Source organism: Phymastichus coffea, unplaced genomic scaffold (genome assembly GCF_024137745.1).
Source record: "Phymastichus coffea isolate CEN01 unplaced genomic scaffold, Cenicafe_Pcof_1.1 PCOF00008, whole genome shotgun sequence".
Classification (NCBI taxonomy): Eukaryota; Metazoa; Arthropoda; class Insecta; order Hymenoptera; family Eulophidae; genus Phymastichus; species Phymastichus coffea.
The window spans coordinates 7,308,899-7,333,395 of NW_026706819.1; the positions used below are offsets into that span (position 1 = coordinate 7,308,899).

Genomic DNA, 24,497 nt, shown 5'->3' on the forward strand with positions numbered 1-24,497 from the left:
TGATTTTACTCTAATTGTCAAGAAAATAGATAAATAATACAATTATAACAAATAAGTAAATCAAATATACATAAGTAATTGCAAAATATTGAGGAAAGTCAGACAATGCCCTAGTTTCTTATGGTGCGAATTGTCCCATAAGCAGAGCTAGAGTCTTTCTTGGTTAGGATATAATTCGGCCCAAGTTTCTTATAGCGCGAAATGTTCTATAAGTCGAGCTCAAATTATAAGGAAAGGTTAGTCTTGCTTAGTAAATCACAATGAGAGAAAGAACTTAGGCGTTAATCCAAGTTTATTCAGACTCATGCGCTCACTTTGCAAGGCTAGAAGTGAATGAATCTAGCCTGTGCAAAGGTGGGCCTATTTATACACAGATTTTCCCGCTTATTATTGCAGGAGAGATTTCATCGAAAATTCGAGAGACATTCGCGAATTTTGAGAAATGATTTTTCTTAATTTACAAGTAAATAGCCATTAATATTAAGTTTTTGACACATGTAAATTTTACAGAATTAGTTATTTGTTGATTTTATACAATATACAATTATCGCCAATAGTGTCGTCAAAAGTTATTAACTAATAAAGTTAGTTAACGTGATATTACATTATTTACAATAGAAAATTGTTAAAATTTCATATAACCTTAAAGTTGATTAATTTTGGAAGTATTTTCCAAAATTAATTATTTAAATTAATTAATAACATTTGAATTATGACTAATTTTTCATATTTGTAACGGTTTTCTTCTAATCTTAACATGCGATTATTTGATTAATTATCTAAGATTTCTAAATCCTAACATTGTCATTATCAAGTATTAACTTAATATTTTCGTTCTATATATAGCTTATTGTTTAAATAAATTATTAATTCTTTATTTATTAATAACAGTTGTTATTTAGCTGTTATTAATGAAACCAATTCTTACTCATGTTCTATGCTTATTCATTTTACATATAAATTATTTATATTTTTCTAATATTTCATATGTTAATAAATAAATTAACTTTACATATCGATATTCATTATAAATTTATAATTGAATGAGATATTGTGAATCTGTATGTTAAAATCTATATAATTGATACTTTGTTATATTCAAATTATCTATAATTAACATATTTTTCTCAATATTATGGTTCATTATATCTATGTCTATTATTTGTGACGTCACGCTATTTGTTTTGACTCGACTTTTATTTGTATACAGTCGCGTAAACAGTGAGGTAGCGCCGCTTAATGTATTGTTTTGACTAACAGATAAATACGTTAAACTAGTTGCAGTCATTTAATAAACAGCTTATAGATAGGACCGTTACATTAGTGTACGTGTTTTGCTGATCACCCATACCCCTCATCATTAGAAGATATATTCGTTCTCTTTCGGACAAAAGAAACATTTTAAAAGTTTGAAAAAAACAAAAATTTAATATTGTTATTGTAACTAAACAAAAACCTGAAATATTTGACGAATTTGTCGAATTTTTTTTTTATTGGTCAAGTATTTTTTTTCTAGAGCCTATTTACTATGAAAACAACAAAATATGGTATCAACTTCCAATTAGTAGAAGTCAAGAACAAATAAGATTTTTAAATCTAAATGATAACAATTTTTTAATTATTATTTGTAAAAGCACTTCTAATTTATTTTTAAATTTCATTTCTATCAAATGCCTTCAAAATAATTTTATATTTCTAATAAACAATTAGTTTTACAGCCCATGAAAGAGGAGAAAACTTTTGTCTTTCTAAAATAAAAGATGAAGACTGCGAAAAAAATGAGATCTAGATGAACTGTGCAGTGTCAAAAAAGAGTTGTCTTCTTTTTTCAAAATTCTAAAAAGATACGAGAAAGACAGATCTTCAAATTGCTTTTTATTCGTTTTCTAGCAAAAATCAACCCTGTTTTTGTATTTTAAAAAAAATATTGTTTTCTCAGATGGAGCGACATGTCAATTAAATGGCGAAATCAATCGCCATAACCTTAGATATTGGTACGACAAAATCCTCATTGGATGAGAGAAAGTCATTCAATGTCCTCAAAAATTAAACGTGTGGGCATAAATTGTAGGCGATATAATAACTTTTTATCACAGGAAATTTGAACTCTGTAACTTTTGTGAAATCAGATTGTTTCAGCTATCCAGGCATTAAGATGTGATGATTTTGAAAATACATGGTTTTAATGAGGATTAGGGGTCACGCTATCTTTGAATCATTCACCCGTAAAATTTATCACTCTTTTTAATTCCAGTATAAAAAATAGAGGTTCCCATATGGAAAAAGAGGTTGACCTTGAAACAATCTTGAAAATGAGGTTCAAGGTCAAATCAGAGGTCACCGTTGGATTCCTCGTTGAAAGTTACATAGGGTATGACCTTTGTTTCATGACTAACCTCATGCGGTTTTCCGAATTTTCCCGGGTTTCCTTACTTGTTCCTCACCCTGTTGTGACGGTAAATGTCATATTAGCGCTTACGGCCCATGCATGCGGCTGCCCGCGAGGGCAGCACCTACCGGTAGCCGAAAAATGTAACGAGGGAGTTCGGCACGCGAGGAGACGGAACGCGCGCGATTGAAAACGAACCAGTATGGGACTAGCTACCGATACGGAGGCCGCAAAAATCGAGGCTCGTAACCTGATCGCCTGAACGCACCGCAGAAATCGTGTGATTGTTGTCGCCGAGTTATCCAGAGAGTGCTGACCAGAGCCTGCAAACACGGTGTCCTCCCCTGCCACCACGAGTGTATGTGAAGTGTTTTGCCATCGAGGGCGAAACCGTGAGCGCGCAAGTTCGCGACCCAAAAGAAAGGGAGAACAAAAGACTTATCCGAACGCGCTGTGTGTGCTGAGTTTCGTTCGCTGCCGAACACTCGTCATTAAGGTAAGCTGGCCAGCTTAATCTCGCGACCGCGATTGCATGCCTGATAACCAATTTTCCGTACTCGAAGCAAAGCGTGCATGTAATAGCTCTGCTAACAAAGAGCGGTGAGCATAAACACGCGGGCCGAATGTAATGTAACATTCAGAAGTAATAAAGAGTTTTCGTCTGTGATATTAACCAGTACTTTTGACGTGTTTATTCTATATTATTAGATTTATTGGTTGACTGACACCCATTCAATACGATGAACTACCAAATTATTGTACTACTTATGTAAAAGATAAAAATAAGATAATGTGAAAAACTAAAGATAATGTTAAAAATAAGATTATTTTAAAAACTAAATTAACTAAAAATTAAATTAAGCATATATAGACCCTTATTTTCTATTAACTTGAGGAATTGTCTTCCTTCGTTTCTAATTACCTTATCCTTACTTTTTCTTTCAATCAACTCACCCTGATCCCTCCCTACAAAACTGCTTAGATTACCCGTTCTGATATTAAAATCACCAACTATAAGAATCTCCACTCCTTCAACGAACTCATACTTCTCTATAAATTCTAAAACCTCCTTTAAATTACCGGAATTGTACACCGACCATAAATTTACAATATTATCATTATAATTATTACAGCTGCCGCCTTTTATCTTGAAACTACTAATTATAATATTAATTTCAATCGATACATTCCATATATCTTTCTCATCCCGCCAATTCTTACTTACAATAGCAGAAAACCGCCTTTTGCTCTGCCTTTTTTATTCTCTCTGACTACGGCTTTACATTTCCATATAAATTTGTTTGATAGCTTGTGGTGGAAGCATTCCCAATCCTTTTCTTCTAACCGTGTTTCGCACAAGCTAATAAAATCATACCTATATATATATATAGTTCTAGAAGTCTTTGTCTTTATTTAAAACGCCTGCGCAATTCCAAAAAATAAACTTTCTATTTACATTACTATTATTATAAACGCTTCTATTACCTACACTTTTTTCACCAAAAGTCTGTAACCTTCTTCTAGGCCCTATTGAAAAGTTTTTTATATGTTCCTCTTACTCCTTGTTGCATATTCATCTTCTTCCTATGCTCAGTTTCTTCGCCTTCCTCTTCATTTACACACCTTGTCCTCAGTCCATTCATCTGAAAACTGCCATCCCTTGGAAGTGCAACGCTGCCGAAGATTTTATCGTATATTCTCTCCCCCGCCATCTCACCAAGCTACTTATACCATCTATTGTTAATTCAAAAACCTCCAAGACCGCACCTTATTTACGCACCAGTCACTTTCTTACTTTTTACCCATCTTGCTACACTTTTTTTCCTTTTCCTATCCTCGTAGCTGAGGTCATTTTCGATGAAAATCTTCGAATCCTTTAGTTTGTATTTGTTCTTCCCAATCAAATCTTTGTCTTCCTTATTTCCTCATCTAGCTATATATACACTACCGCTTTTCCTTACCTGTAATATCTTCACCTGAATGCCTGGCATTTCTTTAATAAACCTATTTAAACCAATACGCCATTCGCCGGTTAGAGACAGGCCTCTAAAAACCACGTTATCTTGCCTATCCACCTCATCCTGCGATTTAACTAACCTTCTCATTGCGCCTATCTCGAATTCCAAAAGATAACTTGTACCGACCACCGATTTCGTTTCCCCATTTACCGACCCACCTTGTACTTCTATCATCCCTATACTACTAGCAATACTGCCTTCGTTTCTTAAACTGTATTACCGACTAACTTTTCGAACTCATCTAATCTAATACACATTTATAACCATTTCAACCACTCGTTTTCCAGTTTCTCCATTTTTTCATTTAAATCTATTTCCAATGCTTTAATCTTTCCTTTATGTTTTCTTCCATAACGTTTTCTTGCCTAATCTTTTTAAGTTCCGTCTCCATCTTTTCTTTTATACTTGCTCTTTCTACAATAATCGCCTCCCTCTCCTTATTCATAGCTTCTTCCAATTCTCCTATCTTTAACCTTAAACCTTTCCATCCTCGGCATTCTAATACTTTTTCTTTATTATCAAATTTCACGACCTTCGCAAAACTTTATGTAATCAGTACCTATTTATTTTCGGGCGCGCCGGCTTTTTCACGCTTTGACTCTCTAGAACTTTTTAGTTCCCCCTTCCCCCCGGATTCCGCAATGCCACTAATGTTTTTTTCACACGCACTCATCTCACTTTTCTCACCTCTATCGTTACTTCTCTTAGTGTCTATCACTTTTCTATCTTCCTTTTCCTAATTTTTTCATACATTTTTGTCAATTTATGCAATTTCCAGTTTCCGCCTACCTAACCAACTACCCTAACCTCTACGCACGCACAACTTTTTTTTCACTACAGATCACATCCACGCCCTGTGCAACGGCACATGCGATCACGTTTTACAATCAACGCACGTAGCTTTAAAATAAAACACTAAAATTGTTACACCAAACTTTGAAATATCCAATTACAGAAACAAATACCACGGAGCTTCCTCACATGCGACCATTTACACTCGCGTCACCTAACAAAGTCCCGAATAGCGGTGAGTATTTTTTATATTATTTACAAACTTTGCATATTACGAGAGGGGATCAATAAGTCTCTACAAAAAGAAGGAAAAAAAGTTTTGCGTATGTATTTTTTTTTTATTTTTCAACATAATCTCCTTCAAGGTCGATACATTTTATTAAACGGCCTTCTAGTTTTTTTAAGCCATCAGAAAAATATGATTTCTAAAAATCCTCAAAATAGGCATTTGTTTCGGTGATGACTTCTTCATTCGACGTAAATCGTTGCCCGGCAAGCCATTTTTTGAGGTTAGGAAATAAGAAAAAGTCACTGGGAGTCAAATCAGGCGAATATGGTGGATGGTCAATTAATTCGAACTTAAAATCGTTAATTTTTGCCATCGAAACTGCACACGTGTGAATTCGAGCATTGTCTTGAAGAAAGAGGCAATTTTTTTGTTCAAGTGAGGACGTTTTTCTCTCATTTTTTCTTTCAGTTGACCTAATAATGACGCATAATATTGTCCAGTGATCGTCTGGTCCTTTTTCAAGTAGTCGATGTAGATGATTCTTTTCAGTTTAGGCGCCCGTAAGCAGCTTTTTACGTGCAGAGCATGCTCAGCGTAGAAAGTTGTTCAGTACAGCGGAGGGGCATCCTGGGCTGCATTGACTCAATACAGCCTAGGACACTGGGCTGTATTGAGTCAATGCAGCCCAGGACCCTGGCTCCCTCTACGTGACAGCACTTAATACGTCGGAGGACTAGTACGAAAAACTTCCATGTAGAGGGCTCTGCATGGAAGTTTTTCCGTGCTGCGGAAAAGTATAGTCTCCGCCTTCAAAAAGTAAGAGGGGATTGTCTAACGTGTCCGAACTTGAAAATCGAGAAAAGTAAAAAGTGCCAGTATCAGTAAAAACTGCAATGTAACTTTTAATAATTAATATATTGATTCTTTTAATTAGTTACAAATATTTTAATTTTATTAAATTTTTATTAATTATTAATTATTAAAACTAAGAAAAAATTATCTAATTATTTTTTTATTTATATATGTAAAAAATATAAAAGTTATAAATAAATATATAAAATATAATTGAAATGTTTACAATATTTATTTATATTACAACCGGCTAACGGTAAAAATCAGTTTACGGGCGCCAAAATTGAAAAATTGTTAACGCACTTCAGGCTATTTCACGTCGTATTACGTCGAGGGACTTTTTGCTGCGCGGCCTCGGACGCTCCACTGCCCCCTCTCCTTCCCAAAAAGTCCCTCGACGTAATACGACGTGATACAGCCCAAGGTACGTAAATAACTAATACGCATCCCAGAAAACCGTGGCCATAATCTTGCCAGCTGACTTTACTGTCTTTGCCTTCTTTGGGGCTGGTTATCCTGCGGTAATCCATTGTTTGGACTGTTCTTTGATTTCAAGAGTGTAGTGGTGTACCCATGTTTCGTCTACAGTTACGAGTCGACGCCAAAAGTCTTCTGGATTACGACGTATGCGTGCCAAAAGAGCATCAGAGGCGACCACGCGGGTTCGTTTGTTTTCAACTGTGAACAAACGTGGCACCCATCTTGCTGATATTTTTTTCATCCCCAATTTTTCATGCCAAATTGAAATGATTGTACCCTTTGATACCTTGTGGCCTCAACTGATTCTCGCAATTTTAATCTTCTATCAGTCAACACCATATCGTTGATTTTGTTGACCATTTCGGGCATACTCACTTCTACGAGGCGTCCTGAACGAGGTTCATCTTTTGTTGTTGTACGGCCGCGTTTAAATTCATTTACCCAGTTATAAACAGTCTTAAACACAGAGGCAGACTTGCCATGAACGGCGTTCAACTTAACTCTGATTTCTGTTGGTGTAAGGCCTTTCAAATGAAAATGTTTTATCACCGCTCGAAACTCTGTTTTTTTCCATTTTTCAAATAAACCAATAACTTTTTGTTCAACCAACGCTGACAAAAATCGACTTAATGAATCAAGCTGAAACTTTGTACGATATCTAGTTAGTAGTATTGCTTGCCAAAAACATCATAATTTAAGCGTGACGACCGCCATCACGTGGATTTTGTAAAGACTTATTGACCCCCCTCGTATTTTTTTTATAATTTAAAATTTTCAATAATATTTATAAGCTTTTTCTGCACCGAAAAAAACGCGCTATCATTTATACATTCAGCAACCTGTGCGTATAAAGCGTAGAACGTATAGCACGCCAACCGTGGTGCGCTCAGAGTCCTACTTCGAAGACAGACACAATTTTTTGTGTAGCTCTTAATTTAAAACCTAAGGTATTTTTAAGTACGTTGAACAATCCCTGTGATACTATAATTTCTATTTATGTATTTTACCATATCGAATTCGAAAATTGATATTGAAATGCCCTCAAGTAAATCAATTTTTGGATTCTGTGTTAAAAAAAATAAAAACCATAGTTTTGCAGGGATATTGGAAAATGTTTGGGTTCTATATTACAACCTATCCGAAAAATTGTGCCCGTTTTCGGAGTAAGGCCCTGAGCGCACTACAGTTGGCGCACTATTCATTCTGCGCCCTGGTACGAAGAGGTTACTGAATGTAGGTACAATAAGCATGTTGGTGGAGATGGGTGAGTAAGTAACAGCACACGGTTCAATTATTAACATAGGATAATTTAATTAAAAAATACAATACCAACGAAAAATACAATTAAGTAAAAATATGGCACGACGATTAACACAAGGGTACCTAACTCGTTGAATTCTGAACTACGTCTGTTGTTTTTTTCCATTCCTGCCTTCGCATGGATATCTGTCGATGCCCGTCGTCACAATCGTAGGTGGAGTTTGAAGGGCCTAACGGTTCGCGCCGCTTTTCTGTGCTTGATCGTCTTCGATTATTTTCGCCGGCATTCGTTGTTGATCATCTTCTCCTTCTCTCTCTCTCTCTCTCTCTCTCTCTCTCTTCCTTTCTCCAGCCATTTGTTCTTGCCCTCTCTCTACCACCAATTTTCTTTCTCACTTCAACTCCACCTCGCTCGCAAGTCGCCGAACGATCTCGGAATAACCCTAGTGTTTCCGCCGAACCGTCACTTGGTTACTTTCTGCTGATGGTTAAAACAATTTCAAGAGCTCATACAGCACTTGGGCGGATTCTATCTGTAGCATACGGCCCTAGATATGCTTGATAGCAGCCATGCACATCAGACGAGCGGAGCCACGGAAGAGTAATGCCGATTGGCCATAGTATAGAGGGCAGAAATTGCGAACGATAGACCGACCTTACAACTTAACTTACATTTTCCACTCTCACATTGCTCGTATTCATTCACCGTCACAGAGTGCCTTTTTTATAATATATACATCGCACACATTCCATCCATTACCTACCATCACTCGCGTAGTGACAAGGTTGCATATCTAACATCGTTGCACCGTGTGTTCGTTACGAGTTTACAAAAAACATAGGGCTATACATGTGGCCGGTTATGCGAGGAGCCACTCGGCGCTACCTTTTGTTATCTGCACGTGGAGCACCTTTATCTGCGCGCGTGCCCTAAACGAAAACTAATAAAATAAAGGACAAAGAAGACTAAGCGGTTCAATTCCTTGGCCAAATCGGCACGTCTAGATTTATGACGGACAAATGTTACCCAAGCTTTAACACGTGCATGAACCCTGACTACGCGCTTGCCATCCGCAACACCTGTATTCTTTTTTTGGGGTAGCATAATCATCAATATACTGATGCACACACATGCACATCACATACCTACATATGCACATTCTCACTTGATTCATTTTGAACATATACGAGGGTGGTCCGATAAGTACTTAGCCTCACCGCCCAATGGCGCCACTCTCGCAAAAGAAATATTCTATCACGTAGTACAACTTTCTCGATGGTTACTCAAGATTTCAGCCGGATCGGAGTTGTAGTTTATTTTTGAGAGCGTGTGAAAGCAAGTGTGTCCGTTGATTTTTGAAAAATGGAAAAGGAGCAGTATCGGTCGGTGATTCGATTCTTGTTTTTGAAAGGGAAATCGCGCAGCGAAATCAAAAAGCGCTTGGATGCTGTGTACGGTGACTCTTCTTCTTCGATGGCGACCGTCAATAATTGGTTTAACGAGTTTCAACGTGGTCGTACGTCAATATTTGAAGAGCCGCGTCCAGGTGCTCCGAAAACGGCTACCACGGAGGATAACGTGACAAAAATTCACGATCTCGTATTGGCAGATCGACGATTGAAGGTACGCGAGATGGCTAAGATCGTAGGCATCTCAAAAGACCGCGTGGGTTATGTCCTGCATGAAATTTTGAGCATGAGAAAGCTGTCAGCGCGATGGGTGCCGCGTTTGCTCACTCCGGACAACAAGCGCAACCGTGAGATAACTTCCGAGCAATGTCTGACGCTGTTTAAGCGCAATCCGAAGGAGTTTCTGCGTCGTTTCGTGACAGTCGACGAAACATAGATCCACTGGTATACACCAGAGACCAAGGAGCAGTCGAAACAGTGGACTTTACCCGGCGAAAGTGCTCCGAAGAAGGTGAAGACTGCCCCATCGGCCGGAAAGGTGATGGCCACCGTTTTCTGGGAGTCATAAGGTGTGATCTACATCGACTACCTGGAGAGGGGCAAAATGGTCACAGGGCTGTACTATGCCGAATTATTGGACCGATTCGACGTCGAATTGCAGAAAAAACGGCCCCATTTGGCGAAGAAAAAAGTGCTCTTCCACCATGAGAACGCACCGGCTCACACCTCCGCCGTCGCCATGGCCAAATTGGTCGAATTAGGCTACGAACTGCTGCCCCATCCACCGTATTCTCCAGATTTAGCCCCGTGCAACTTCTTTTTGTTTCCAAACTTGAAAAAGTCACTCGCCGGGCAGAAATTTGAGTCGAATTAGGAGGTAATCGCTGCCACGGAAGCCGACTTTTCAGACCTCGAGGAAACGTGTTTTTTAGACGGGTTAAAGAAGTTGGAGCATCGCTGGGCCAAGTGTATGGAACTAAAAGGAGACTACATTGAAAAATAAAACACCTCTTTTCCAAAATTTTCGTTTTTCTTTTATAGGCTAACTACTTATCGGACCACCCTTGTAATAGGGATGACGCTGAAATAAATTTTTTTATAGAAAATGAAATATACATCGAAAGTTTGGACAAGGAACAAGATGGTAGAAGAAGGACACAAGAGAGGATTGGAAGAAGAAAGAAGACAAAAAGAAGAAGGGATGGAAGGTGATGTAAAAACAGAACGAAGGATGGAAGGAAACAGAAGAACAACAGAAGGGATAGAAGAAGACGGAAGAGAAGAAGGTGAACAAAAGAGTAAAAGAATAAGATCAGAAAGAAGGTAGAGTTATAGTCAATTCCGAATTTCACAGATTATTATATAAAACAAAATAAATAAAATTAATATTCTATTTTTTACGTGAAGGGTAAAGGAATAGATGTTGAAGAAAGGGAAGAAAGAGAAAGAGGAGCAGAGGAAGGAGAAAAGAGATTAGAGGCTGCTGAAGCTGAGAAAGCAGATCTTAGTAGAATTTTGAGGCGAGAGTTCGCTTGTTGTGAACCTAATGCCAGAAGTGAATGTATAATTACATTTTTCTATATAAAATATAAAGTATAAGCTTGAGCGCGTACATGTAGTACCTATGCGTTTGTGTATACGCATACGCGAACTCGCACGAACTCATACACAAGTAAATATAAATGTGTTTCATTAAGAAATCATCTCATTATTCATACTCAATCTTAACAATATTTTCAGATCCATTTAGCTGATGGTGCAAATATATACGCCCTAAAGATAGAGCTTTACAGCATACAGAAAAAACACGTCAATAGTAGTACCTGGATGGTGTCAAAATTAATGAGTACCTTAATAAAAAAAAGAGGCTCTCTTTACTATGACAGCAACTGGCAAAGGGAACACGCCCAGAATTCCAAGAACAATTTTCGAGGAAGTGTGTTGTAAGTATATAAAACAATATATATATGGATAAATATATTCGGAAATTTTAATATAAATGTTTATTACCGTTTTAGAATTTGTTAATAACGCAGTGAATGAGGACGAAAAACTTTCAGGGGAAAAATATATCATAATATTAAGTTAAATGTTGAATCATTTGCGAAATCGCTAAACTTTTTTTAATATTGTTTAACTTTATTTGTTAATAATTAAATAAATATTGTGAAAATTAAATCCTTTACGTGTACTTATTTAAAGATTTATTTGAAGACATTGTAGGAAACTTATTTATAAATTAATTTGAAGACTACCAAGTATTTTGTCAAAAACTTATCCAGATGTACCAGAAAATGTACGCAAATAAGATGCCCGAACAAGTATCCCAAAAAAAGACCGAAAAAAGTCCAAAAATGTAACGAATAAATTTCCGAAAAAGTGTCCGAAAAATTAACCGAATAAGTACTGGAATAAATACACGAAAAAGTAACCGAATTAGTAGCTGAAAAAATAAACCATAAAGTAACCGGAACAGTAACCGTTGAGTAACCGAAACGGTAACTCCAATATTTCGAAAAAGTACTCAAAAAAGCAACCTGAATACATATTTAAAAAAGCTATAACCGAATAAGTAACTGAAAAAGTGCCTAAAAATGTATCTTAAGAAGTAACAGATTAAGTACCTCATCGGTTATATTTTCGGTTACTTTTCGGTTACTTTTTCCTTTACGTTTACGGTTACTAATTCGGTTACTTTTTCGGATACTTATTCGGTTACTCCTCGGTTATTTTCTAGGTTACCTTTTCATTTAAATTTTCAGTTACTATTTTGATTACTCTTTCGGGTACATCTTCGGTTACTTTTTAGGTTTATTTATCGGTTATTTTTCGGGAACTTCTTCGATATTTTTTTGGGGTTACTTTTTCGATTATTTTTTCGTAATTTTTCGGTTACTTCTTTAGTTACATATTCGGTTACTTTTTCGGGCACGCTTTCGGAAACTTTTTGGGCTTACTTTTGTGATTACTACATCAGTTACATATCCGGTTGCTATTTCGGTTACGTTTTCGTTTACTCATCGGTTACTTTTTTAGTTCCGTTTTCACTATGTTTTCGGTTACTAATTTGGTTACGTACTCGGTTACTTATTCAGATACTTTTTCCGGCATGTTTTTGGTTATTTTTTCGATTGGATTACTTTTCTGGTTACGTTATCGTTTACTTTTTCAATTACTTTGGCGGTTACTTTTTCGTTATTTTTTCGGTTACTTATACGGTTCGGCTCTATCCGAAAAGTTAAAATATTAGCCAATCAGTGAAGTGACAGTTAAATTTAAAATTTAATTTATTAAACTCCAAAATAACAACAACCGAAAAGGCTATTCAGTCAGGAGATGACAAGACCATTCCGAATAAAAACAACAAAAATTGGAAAATTGTAAGCGGTAAAAGACAAAGAAACCCAAAACAAAAAACGATCACCACAATTATCGGATTACTGGTTTTGTAATGAGAGAAACAGGTACGAAATACTTCGAGAAAATAAAGAAAATCATAGTGAAGCAGAAAACAACGAAGCAAATAAATTGAAAAGGAAATCCCTTTCGATCTTCGTTTAAAATGTAGAGAATATGAAACCGTTAGAAAATCTACTGAACTCAATAGCCAAATAAAATTACACCTTAAAAGTGATAGGATTAAATTAAATTAAATTTCAGCTGATAACTTCGGCAAAATATTTGCCAATTATTACTGCATTGAAAGAATGAAACACACAATTTTACACTTACTAGAGCAAAGAAGAAAAAGGTTTCAAAGTTATATTAAGTTACCATCCAGTCAGTTGATGTAGATGAATTAAAAACAGCCATAGAAGAACATGGATATAAAGTATTAAGGGTGGATATCCGTGAAATTTCAGTTTAGACTTTAAAAAATCGTAGAGAACTGAAAAATTTTTTCATGGCATCTTTTGGCATGTTGAATTCAATGGTTTAACTTATTTTTATAAAAAAAATTTTTTTCACTATTTTTTATTTTTGTATTATTTTTTAAGAAAAAATTTAGATTTTTTCAAATCCATGTGTGAAGATGTTTGTTTTTATACGAAGTACTCACAAAAAAATTTTGAGTGAAAAATCTCAAAAATTAAGGAAAAAGAAGTATTTTTTCATTCGGGTCTTCTCATTTTCTTTTCGATAAAATTTGTATTTTATGTAAAATTTTTTTACCATAATATACGCAGATAACATAAAATAGTTATAAAAACGTTATCTTCATAATAGGCTATCAGAATATAGAGAAAGGTGTAACTCTTATGACATTATAAAATGTTGACAATACTATAAAGAAAAAAATGAACAAAAGAAGTCTCGTAACTAAAAGAATAGTATTCTTTATTTTGCATTTATCTATATTACATCTTATAAGCACGGTAGATGCGCCAATAATGAATATCATATTAAAATATGGTAGCACCATAGCTTACACATTCGCTTTCGAATATAGATTTTTCTCCTTGAGATTTGGCAAAATCAATTTTTCAACGAACTTCTTTATATTTTATGGAATTCCGCTTTACAGCTCGCTGTAGTGTTGACGTGTCTTTTTTTGATGATGCTTTAGCGCTTATATAACCATATGCGAGTCTCAGTTCCTCCATTACTTGTGAAATAAGTTTCCGAGTGCCAAGGTTATATTCTGCAACGATAGTCGATTCAATTAATCGATCCGTTTGCGATTCGGTAACTCGCGCGTTCGTACAAACAATTAAGAGAGAGAGAGGGGGCGCGCGAGAATTTAAATGAAACAGTTACGCCTCAGCTATTTACGCGACTTTACCGCCGATTTTGTTTTGCACATTGTTTCGCCGAATAATAAGTTTTCCTGGAACAATATTACGTGCTGAGTGCAACGACTTTATTGCAGCAGCAAGTAGCAACAGTGCAGAAGTAGTATTCTAGCTGATTAGAGGCAGAGAGAGAGGCAGCGCAGTTGATAAATCGGAAGGCAGCGGCAGTTGATTGATTTCATCAACAATTACGACTGATCACCGTAATTGCACCGCAGGGTAGGTGCACCTCCCGTTATTATTACGTGACAAACTACATTCGGTATTTTGTCAATCGTGCTCAAGTGATTTGTAAAAGGCTTAGGTTTTAATCTGATTACATCTAGGGGATAAAACGGATTAGGCATAAAGTCGCCCACACCTAAGATTCATCGAGTATCACAAGTCACGTGACTTAAGATGAGTTCAACTCCGTTCGATAGAAGACAATTAAGTGAAATCATCTGACGTAAAGGCGAATACACGTACAATCATACATGTTTAACGGAGCGGCGGTCAGCTCTGCATCGTGGGAGTTTGTTCATAAATAAATTTTCCATTTTTTCAGATAATCCTCTCGTTAGATGGCGCCTAACTGGTATTAAGACCCGTTTCATGCGAATAGGATTGTGCGTCGAAGGTAATCGACGCACGAGAGAGAGAGACGATTGCGCGAGCGCTTAGGAAGGTTTGAGCGGGTGGTAGCGCGAGATCGTGAACGGTACGCCCTCTGCTGGGGAAAAACGAAATCACTTCGATTTTTTTTTCTTATAAATTGTTAAATTTATTGTAAAAATGTCCGAAAGCGGTAATAAATAGTAGGTCGAAGTAATTCCAGGTCGTTGTAAGTCATCAGGTGCTAGTTCGTTTGAGTCATAGCTTGGTGGATAAAGGGGGATTGGAAGCACCTGAACAACGATAAAAGCAGAGAGCGCGACCCAACCGTGCAGTCCAAAAAATATTAGCAAGCAAACAGCAGGCTCCGACCTTAGGTAGGATATTTTTATAATATTTATAGATAATTTGCGGAGAATGCACGCGCTCATAATCTCGCGAGTTTGTGCCTTATAAAAAGGAGACATTAAGGGTAGTTACACTAAATAGTGTATACCCTGCTCATACCTTGGGTGATAGGAAGCGGTAGTGGTTGATTAGGTCAAAAATTTTAAACCTCAACCGCATCCGACACTCGTGCGAAGGCAAGATGGCTCTGTTGTTTGCTCAAATCGACCATTGAGCATTAGAGCTGACCTCCGTACAGCGCGAACGCTACTTGACGGATCTAGAGCTGCGCAAGGATAAAAGAAAAGTAATCGAACCAGCGACCAGCGGATGGTCAGGACCAACAGTAATGGTAAAGAAGGCTGATGGAAAGTATAGATTTTGCGTGAATTACCAAAAGGTAAATACTATTACCAAATCTGATGCCTATCCTTTACCATATATGAACGACATCCTAAGACGGATAAGGGATGCAAAGTTCATATCTACGCTGGACTTGAGCAGTGCGTACCACCAGATTCCCCTAAAGGAAGAATCGCGTCCGATATCCGCATTTATAGTACCTGGATTAGGGTACTTTCAATTTAAGAGAATGCCCTTCGGACTGTTATACGCAGGGGCGACCTTCCAAAGGTTGATGGACAAAGTGACAGGCCCCGATATGGATCCATTCGCTTTTGCTTACCTCGACGATGTAATTGTGGTTTCATCATCCTTTGAGGAGCATAAGCGGCACCTAGAAATGGTATTAAAGAAAATTCTAGGTGCGGACCTAACCATCAACAAAGCCATTAACCACTTCTGTAAGACGAAAGTTAGGTACTTGGGAGTTCTTGTAAACCAGGACGGAGTAAGACCAGATCCCGAGAAGATGCGATCGATACTAGAGTATCCAACACCCCGGACTGTTAAACAGGTTAAGTGATTCATGGGAATGACCTCGTGGTATAGACGTTTTATACCCGACTTTGTCATAAACGCTGAACCTATAAACCGCCTGACAAAGAAGAATGTACGTTTCTCTTGGGAGGAGGAGCAAGAGCGAGCTTTCACAAGATTGAAGGAGGCGATGACTTCCGCCCCAATACTGCAATCGCCCCATCCTAACGGTCAGTTTATACTGCAAACTGATGTCAGTGACAGTGGGATCAGGGCAGTCCTCACGTAGGATGTCGATGGAGAGGAGCGTGTAATAGAATACGCCAGTCGATCACTCAACAGCGCTGAGAGGAATTATACAGTCTCCGAGAAAGAGTGCTTGGCAGTAGTATGGGCTATTGGAAAGTTCCGGCCGTACATTGAAGAACATCACTTCAGGGTCATCACTGATCATAGTTGCCTGAAATGGCTCCACAATATGAGAAATCCCACGGAAAGACTAGCGCAATGGGCGCTACCATTGCAAGGCAATATCTTCGATATTGAATATCGAAGGGAGGATCTCAATGTGGTGCCAGACGCATTGTCTAGAGCCTATGAGGAGGAGAGGATTGAAGTGAGTGCCATAAATAGTCGGCCGGAGACCACTGTCGCCTGGTATTTGCAACAATACCAGGAAGTTGTGCCAAGACCCACTCTCTCATCCTACTTGGAAGGTAGTGGGGAGGAGGCTGTATCACTATCAGTCTGATGAGGACGGTGAGGGGTCCATCGACAACGATGAAGTGTGGAAACTTGCGGTGCCTAGGGAGAAAAGGCACCAGGTCCTCCAATAGGTCCATGATACTCCTACGGCAGGGCATCAAGGACGAGAGCGTACGTTCTCCAGGGCTAGGTGCTTGTGCTATTGGCTTAAGATGTACGATCAGGTCAGGGAGTACGTAAAGAGTTGCCCGGTATGTCAGCAATGCAAGGTAGAACAAAAAGCACCTTGCGGGCTTATGAGTCGTAGACAAGTGTCACGACCCTGGCAGGTGGTGGCCGGTGATATCACTGGTCCGTTTCCCAAAAGCTCTCGAGGTTTTGAGTACATATTAGTCTTTGTAGTCTTATTTACTTGCTGAGTAGAGTGCGTTGCGATACGCAAAAAGCCAATGGGAGGACAATCGCGAAGGAATTACACGAGAGGATTGTCACTAGGTTTGGCGCGCCAGAGGTATTCTTGTCGGATAATGGAACTGAATTCAAGAATCAGGAAGTCGATTCATACCTCCAGGTGAACGGTATCCAGCGCGCCTTGACTGCCGTGTATCATCCCTAAGCGAATCCCACAGAGCGAGTAAATAGGACTCTCAAAACCATGATCACGTTTTATGTAAGTCGTGATCATAAGAGCTGGGACGAACACCTGTCAGATTTCAACTTCGCGTTGAACTTGCAACTCATATTTTTACTAATTAAAGTTAGACAAATTTATTCGCAGATTACGCCATTTAATTTTCCCATTAGCTTAAGTGATTTGTAAAAGGCTTAGGTTTTAATCCGATTACATCTAGGGGATTAAGCGGATTAGGCGTAAAGTCGCCCACATCTAAGATTCATCGAGTATCACAAGTCACGTGGCTTAAGGTGAGTTGAACTCCGTTCGATAGAAGACACTTAACCGAAATCATCTGACGTAAAGGCGAATACACGTACAATCATACGTGTTTAACGGAGCGGTGGTTAGCTCTGCATCGTGGGAGTTTGTTCTTAAATAAATTTCCCATTTTTTCAGATAACCCCGCCGTTACAATTCACAAACACTTATATAAGCTGCTATTTTCACTTTCCTTACAGAAACCTACGTTTGTTTAGGGCATCTGTTCCATATACTGCTTTGTAGGCTCTCATTGGCATTTTGTGTCAGGCATTGAGTACATCGTGACAGTCATGATTCATCAATCATTCGAGCATAAAGAGGAATTATTTTTTTCAAACAAAGTTTATTTATTAGTGTATTTATATTAGAAGCGTGAGTTTCAGAAGCACTTCCTTTTGCTAATGCTGATCGATAAAAACACCACGATAACTCTCCTTTTAGGCAATCTGAATGCTAAGGCTTTTCGTCAGTAGAAGCACAATGGTATATAAATGCATATATATGGTTTCTTTCATATTCTGTAAGTAACATATAAATTGACATGTTTACATGTAAGAAAATTGAAAAAATAGAAAATCAATATGCTAATGCTAAAGCATATCGAAAATGTTGTTCATATGTACTTCTATATTACCTTTATTTCTATAAATTATTTTTTTTTAATAGTCTGATAGTTTTTTTTATTGTTGTATCCTTTAGTCATCCATAACCTTTGCCTACCAAAGTAGTTTTTCTGCTTCTCTCTTTTTCACAATATTTTTTATGCCTACATAAAAACCCTCAAAAAAAGTGAATGATAAATATCGCACATTTCGGATAAGGTACCTTATCCGAATTGTGCGATATTATGTAGAAAACAGAATTGCAACGAAATATATACATACATAATACAAATATAAGGAATTTTCATATAAAAATACGGATACCTACCTTTTTACAACATGATTTACACATTCTTTCTTTTCTACTTCATGATCAGCTCAATAAATATTCAATGAAGCAATGTACGTAAAAGCCTTTGAATCTTTATCTGAGAGCATTTTGGTGTATCGAAATCCGAAACTTTCGGATCATTTCCATATTATTTCAGCAATCGTAAGTTCCATTGCACCAAAGGATTCCGAATGATTTATAGAACATTGATCGACATGTCCTTCCAACTAGATATGAAATACTAGCGAATTTTCATTGAACTGAGCTGTTGTAGTCACGCATGTTTGACAAAACTTTGTTCAAAATCAACTATGAATCCCGTAATCAAATTAATAACATTAGCAAATCTAACTTTTTATTGAAAGCCTCTAGTTGGCTAAGAACTGTCGTAACTTAAGCCTAAATTTATTTTGCCTTCTGAATCTTGCTTTATTATATTATTATCATTACCAATACTATTACCACTATATTTATCATCAGAATGCAATGCTGGATTTTTATCAGACTTATTAGAAATCAGCTGATAATCAGAATCCGTTTCCGAATAATCAAGTTCATTATCATCAGAGTATAAATTTGAATTTTCTTCAGTTTCATTATCAACTATCTTAGCAGCCTGAGTAATGTCATCCGACTCTTCAGTTTCTTCAGCCATTATCACTCGGTGTCGACGAACTGCTTAGACCTTTTAAAAAGAAAAACAAACATGTTAATACACCTGTCCCATCCCACGAACCTATTTATTTACTTTACGCGGCAGTACATATCGCTTAATCTCCGAAACATGCACCCTAGTCATACGATGCTTGCTGTTTGTTGCCAGCTCATATATCTCAGGCGAAATCACAGCGATTATCTTAAATGGCCCGTCGTATTTCAGATCAAGTTTAGTGTTTTCACCTGCCACCGCATGCACCATATGCACTTTACGCCAAACCAAATCGCCTATCTGGAAGAGCACTTGACGCCTACCTTTATCGTAGTGTTTCTTCTGCCTTTCTTATGTCTCATCGATATATCTAGTGACCAAGTCACGTAACTCATTCAAACGCAGTAATCTGTCTGCCCATGCCTTCATATCTAACTTAAGAGTTGGCGCTTTTACCTCAATCTTACGCCTTAAACTCTTTACCGGACGCGGATCCCTACCAAAGTTTGAAAAGGCTGGCGATACCTTTGTAGACGCCTGAATCGTAGTATTTATAGCGTGATGAAATTCATGTAAATACCTGTCCTAACTCTTGTAATCGGCATCTACAAACATCGCTATCATCGTTTTCAAAGTACGATTAACACGCTCTACCGGGTCACTTTGCTGGAGATACGCCGGGCAAAGCACGTGTTCGATACCGTACTCTCACAACCTGTTCTGAAATACTTTGCTCTTATGCGTCTTTGCGTTATCACTAACAATATATTCGGGAGTTTCCCACCTAAAGAGAATGAACACTTCGAGTGCGGTAGCGAGAGCGTCCGTCCACCGACCGTAACGGTTTTAGTTCGACCCATTTCGTAAATAAGTCCTGAAACATTATCATATATTTATACCGATTTTTGCTACTAGGCAGCTCCACCAAATCAGTTGCTACCACTACCCATGGCCTTTCTACTACCCGTTTATGCATTAGACATTGTAGCACTTATTGAACTACCTTATACTTTTGACATTGAGGACACTCATTTACGAACGTTTTCACGACATATCACACTCCCGGCCAGTAATACTCACGAGCTATTAGATCATAAGTTTTTTTCCGGCCGAAGTGCCCAAAAAATGGTTCGTAATATGCGTCCCTCAAAACCCTTTCTCTAAACTCAAGCGGCACATTCATGCACCAGCACTCCTCGTGATTAGTCACCGGATCGAATAGGCGATCGCGCATGAACCGATGCAGGATGTTATTTTCTACTCTTCAATTCTTGAATTTCTTCGACCTTTGAAAAACGTCTTTCACGCGTTGTAGATACCAAGTATCCTGTATCTTATCAAACGCGCACACCTCTAGCTTGTCCTCAAATTCTCACGAAAATGCGTCCGGCACATGATGCAGCGCTCCCTTTCTGTGCACGGTTTTGCAATCTAGCTGCTGAAACTCTAGCACCCACCTTTTCAAACGACCTGTTAGTTCGCGTTTATTTAAAATCTTAGTGAGGGCGCTACGATCCGTAACGGTGATAAAATATTTAGGATTCTAGTGAGCGCACTATGATCCGTAACGATAACAAAGTGTGAGCCTTCGATATAAGGCCTAAACTTCTTTACCAAAAAAAGCATCGCCAAAAATTCGATTTCGCTAACCGTATAATTTCACTCGTGCGCGTTTAGCATTCGACTAGCGTAATATATAGGATGGTTGCCATCGTTGAATATCTGGACCAAACATGCGCCAACCGCGAAGGAAGAGCCGTCGCAGTACAAATAAAAAGGGCGCGCAAATACCGCCGCCTCTGTTAATGCCGGCTTCAATTTTTTAAATGTTACTTGCTGTTCCTCTTTCTACTCCTACGGCTGGTCCTTTCGAATGAATTTAGTCAACGGAACTTTTACCTCCCTTTCCTGTTCGATAAAACGCGCATACCATCCTACCATACATAGGAAACGGCGTAATTGAGCTACATTACTCGGCGCGAGATAATCTACTATCGGCTTTACTTTGCCATCATCCGGACGCAAACCCTCGCTATCTAACCTGTACTTTAAATACGTTATCTCAGTACAAAAGAAATCAGACTTCTCCAAATTAATTTCTAGCTGTACACTGACCAAATACTTCAAAACCTTTTCAAGCCAAATTACATGACTGTCTAAATCTGCGCTAACTGCTAACAAATTGTGAAGATACCAGAAAACGCGAGGCTCATACTTTGGACCGAAGAACGCACCCATAAAGCTCGCGAAAGTAGCCGGCGTGTTGATCAAACCGAACGGCATTCGCTCAAATTCCTATAATCCAAGACCTGGGATCACAAACGCCGTATACTGTTTGCTATTTTCCGATAGTGGAATCTGCCAAAACGCTACTTGCAGATCTATTTTTAACAGGTAAACTGTTTCGCACAACGTATCTAAAATAACTTCTACGCTTAGCATCAGGTACGCGTTCACCTTCGTTATCTTATTTACCGGTCTAAAATCGAGACAAAACCTGTAACCGCTGTCTTGTTTACGCACGATCACCGGCGCGCTACTCCATTGACTATTTGATGGCCTAATTATTTTCGTCTTCCATAGCCGCATATTTTCTTCCTGCGTAAACGCTAAAATTGGAGGCGACATTCGACGCATCGGCGTCCTTATCGGGCGCGCATCATCTACATCGATGATGTGCTCGATAACCTTTGTGACCGCTGGCGATTCACCAGGCTCAGGGACGATCCGGCGAACTAGCGCCATGATTGTCTCTCGCTGAGCCTCTACTCAAACCTGCACATTCTGCAAAAACATTTATCTCTTTACTATCTTGCTCTGCTATCTGAAACCAATCGCCTTGGTCGCCTGTCTGCCATGCGCGATTAATATAACTGATATTTATATCCCACTTATTCCAAAAGTTCGCACCTAAAATCAAGTTGTGTCTCAGCGTAGATACTACCGTCGCGATTAACCAATCAATCCTACCACCAATTTCCATACATAGTTTTAAGTCACTCCACGTTCGCGGCTTCTCATCTGAGATATTCTGTACGAATATTGTGGGCGGCCTTAACCGGTCACTAAACTGTAAGCCAAGATTCGGTCCTGCCACTAATACCTGTGCACCCGAATCCAGTAACGCTTTATACATCTGTCCGCCTATGTCGACTTTAACAAAGAACCTGTTCACTAATGTCGCGACTAACGCTGCATCTGATTCTTTTACCGTTTAGTTAGGAAGTCCTGAGCTGCCCTCAGACCCTCCCCTCACCGAAACGGACGGTGTGTCGGTACGAACGACTGAACGTCCATTCAACAAAACCACATCATTGGTAAGCTCACCTGTACCGCATGTAGCCGTGACTTTTATCGAAACTCGCTCTAACTGGAGTGCAGCGCTTGAGCTCGCTTTATCGATCAACATGTCTACCGCAGGCTCATTCCTATTTTCAAAAACAACGATCTTTTCCGAAGCCTACCCAAACATCCAAGCGCAGCGACGGCAACTCACGTTGCCTCACTAGGTACTTCTCAGACGAGCTAACCGCCCCATGCAAATTACTTGAACCAATCGCTTGCCGCGCCTTGTCGTTTGGTAAATAATCATGCAACATGGAGTTTTTACGTTTTGAGCTGAATTCTGTGCTTCTCTGTACCGCATTGCGTTTATTTAGCTGTTCGGACCTATTAGTAGCCCTACTGGGGAAATCTACAATTACGTTACTCTGCGCCCGAATTTTCTCTACTTTCAAAATAGGAAGTTTACTCTCGAACACGCTTTAAATAACATCATGCTGCACATTACTTATTCCTATATACTTTATACTATTTTCTTTCAAATTCTCGTACTCTACAATAATTACACGCTTGACTTTAAGGTTCTCATTTCTATCTACTACCCTATCTAAGAGAGGAAGCGTTGAAATAGTAATTTTACCTTGTTCTCACCTTTCTTTGTTACCTTAGCTCTTATTCTACACCTTAGTGCCTTTATTCCTTGCGCAAAGCACTCTACTTCAATGACCCGCTCGATCGATTTTAGTCAGGAGTTGTAGAGCCGTCGACTGCTCTTGCAGGGATATTTCTCTGCCTTACCTGATTGCAAATATCACACTACCCTTATCCACTACCAAGCCTTTATCTAACGAAGCTGGTACTCGCCCTTCATTTCGAGTGGCCATCTGTACCTTGCGTTCCCAAACTTCGACCCAGAACCCCAAGATTTAGCTTAGCGCATCAGTGTTGCTCTCGCTCTGGTCTCGACGTTTTTGCTCGCGTGCACTTCGTTCGCACTAGCTGACAGTAGCTGACGGCAATGCGTTCTTGTTCTCGGCCACGGCTGTGTCTCTGCCCGATGACTGGGCTTGCCCGCGAGAAGCGGCAACAGTTGCTACCTGCGTCGCCTGCTCTCGCTCATGTGGTAATTCAGCCGCTAAGGGCGCAGCGGCCACCACGAGCTCGTTGCCGAAGTTTGCGCTGCGCACATCGTCCGTCGCTATTTCTTGCTGTCATCGTGCAGCAAGTCCAGGATTTGATCTGACGCTAAATCGCTCAGATGCAGCGGTGGCTGTAAATCTGGTCGCTCTTTTATTAATAAAAATCACAGATATCGAACTCGCAGCTCTTCCAAGTCGCCTATTAAAATAAGTCCGCGATAATGCATCAACTTTAACAGAACAGCCGGTTCTGTTGAGTCGATTTTGCGTTTAAGGTCTTTCGCGTTCGCGTCGCGCATGATTATTCTATCCCTACATGCTAGCGACATGATTGCGTGTAGAAAAAAAATTTTTGTGCGCGAACTATAAACGTGAACTATTGGGACAAAAAGTACTTCGACGGCGAATTATGTAACCTGACACTGCCAAAATACCTTCTCTAAATTTCTTTCTTTGAGCCGGTGAGAGATCGTCTTGCTTAAGTCTATAAAAGAAAACAGTCCAAAATAAGGCACACGAAAAAAAAAACACCAAAAAGAAAATTTCGATAGCCAAAACCAAAACAAAATAAAGAACTCTAAACGATACTATGTCTGCATCAGGCTTTAGGGTGACTCTTTGACGCATATGTTGTTACCCGATTCCTCGATAAGAAAGATCACACGAAATTTCTTGAAAGACAAAGACAACAAAACCAAATTCTGTACATACTACCTAAGTGAGAACATTTGCCGGTGGTTTACAATTAATTTACCTTAATACTTATATT

At 38.7% G+C, this 24,497-nt stretch overlaps 1 protein-coding gene across 2 annotated transcripts in view; it reads left to right on the forward strand.

The window, feature by feature from the left end:
• The window catches only part of LOC131669517 (ubiquitin carboxyl-terminal hydrolase 2-like), a 759,386-nt gene that overhangs the window by 142,819 nt on the left and 592,070 nt on the right, over nucleotides 1-24,497 (forward strand). The window contains exon 1 of one of the 2 annotated variants that reach the window (XM_058944443.1): nucleotides 11,350-11,373. The exons of the other annotated variant lie outside the window; for it this stretch is intronic. The gene's annotated coding sequence lies outside the window, so the exon portion shown is untranslated. Of the gene's footprint in view, nucleotides 1-11,349; nucleotides 11,374-24,497 lie in introns of those variants that run through there. 2 annotated transcript variants of the gene reach the window in all.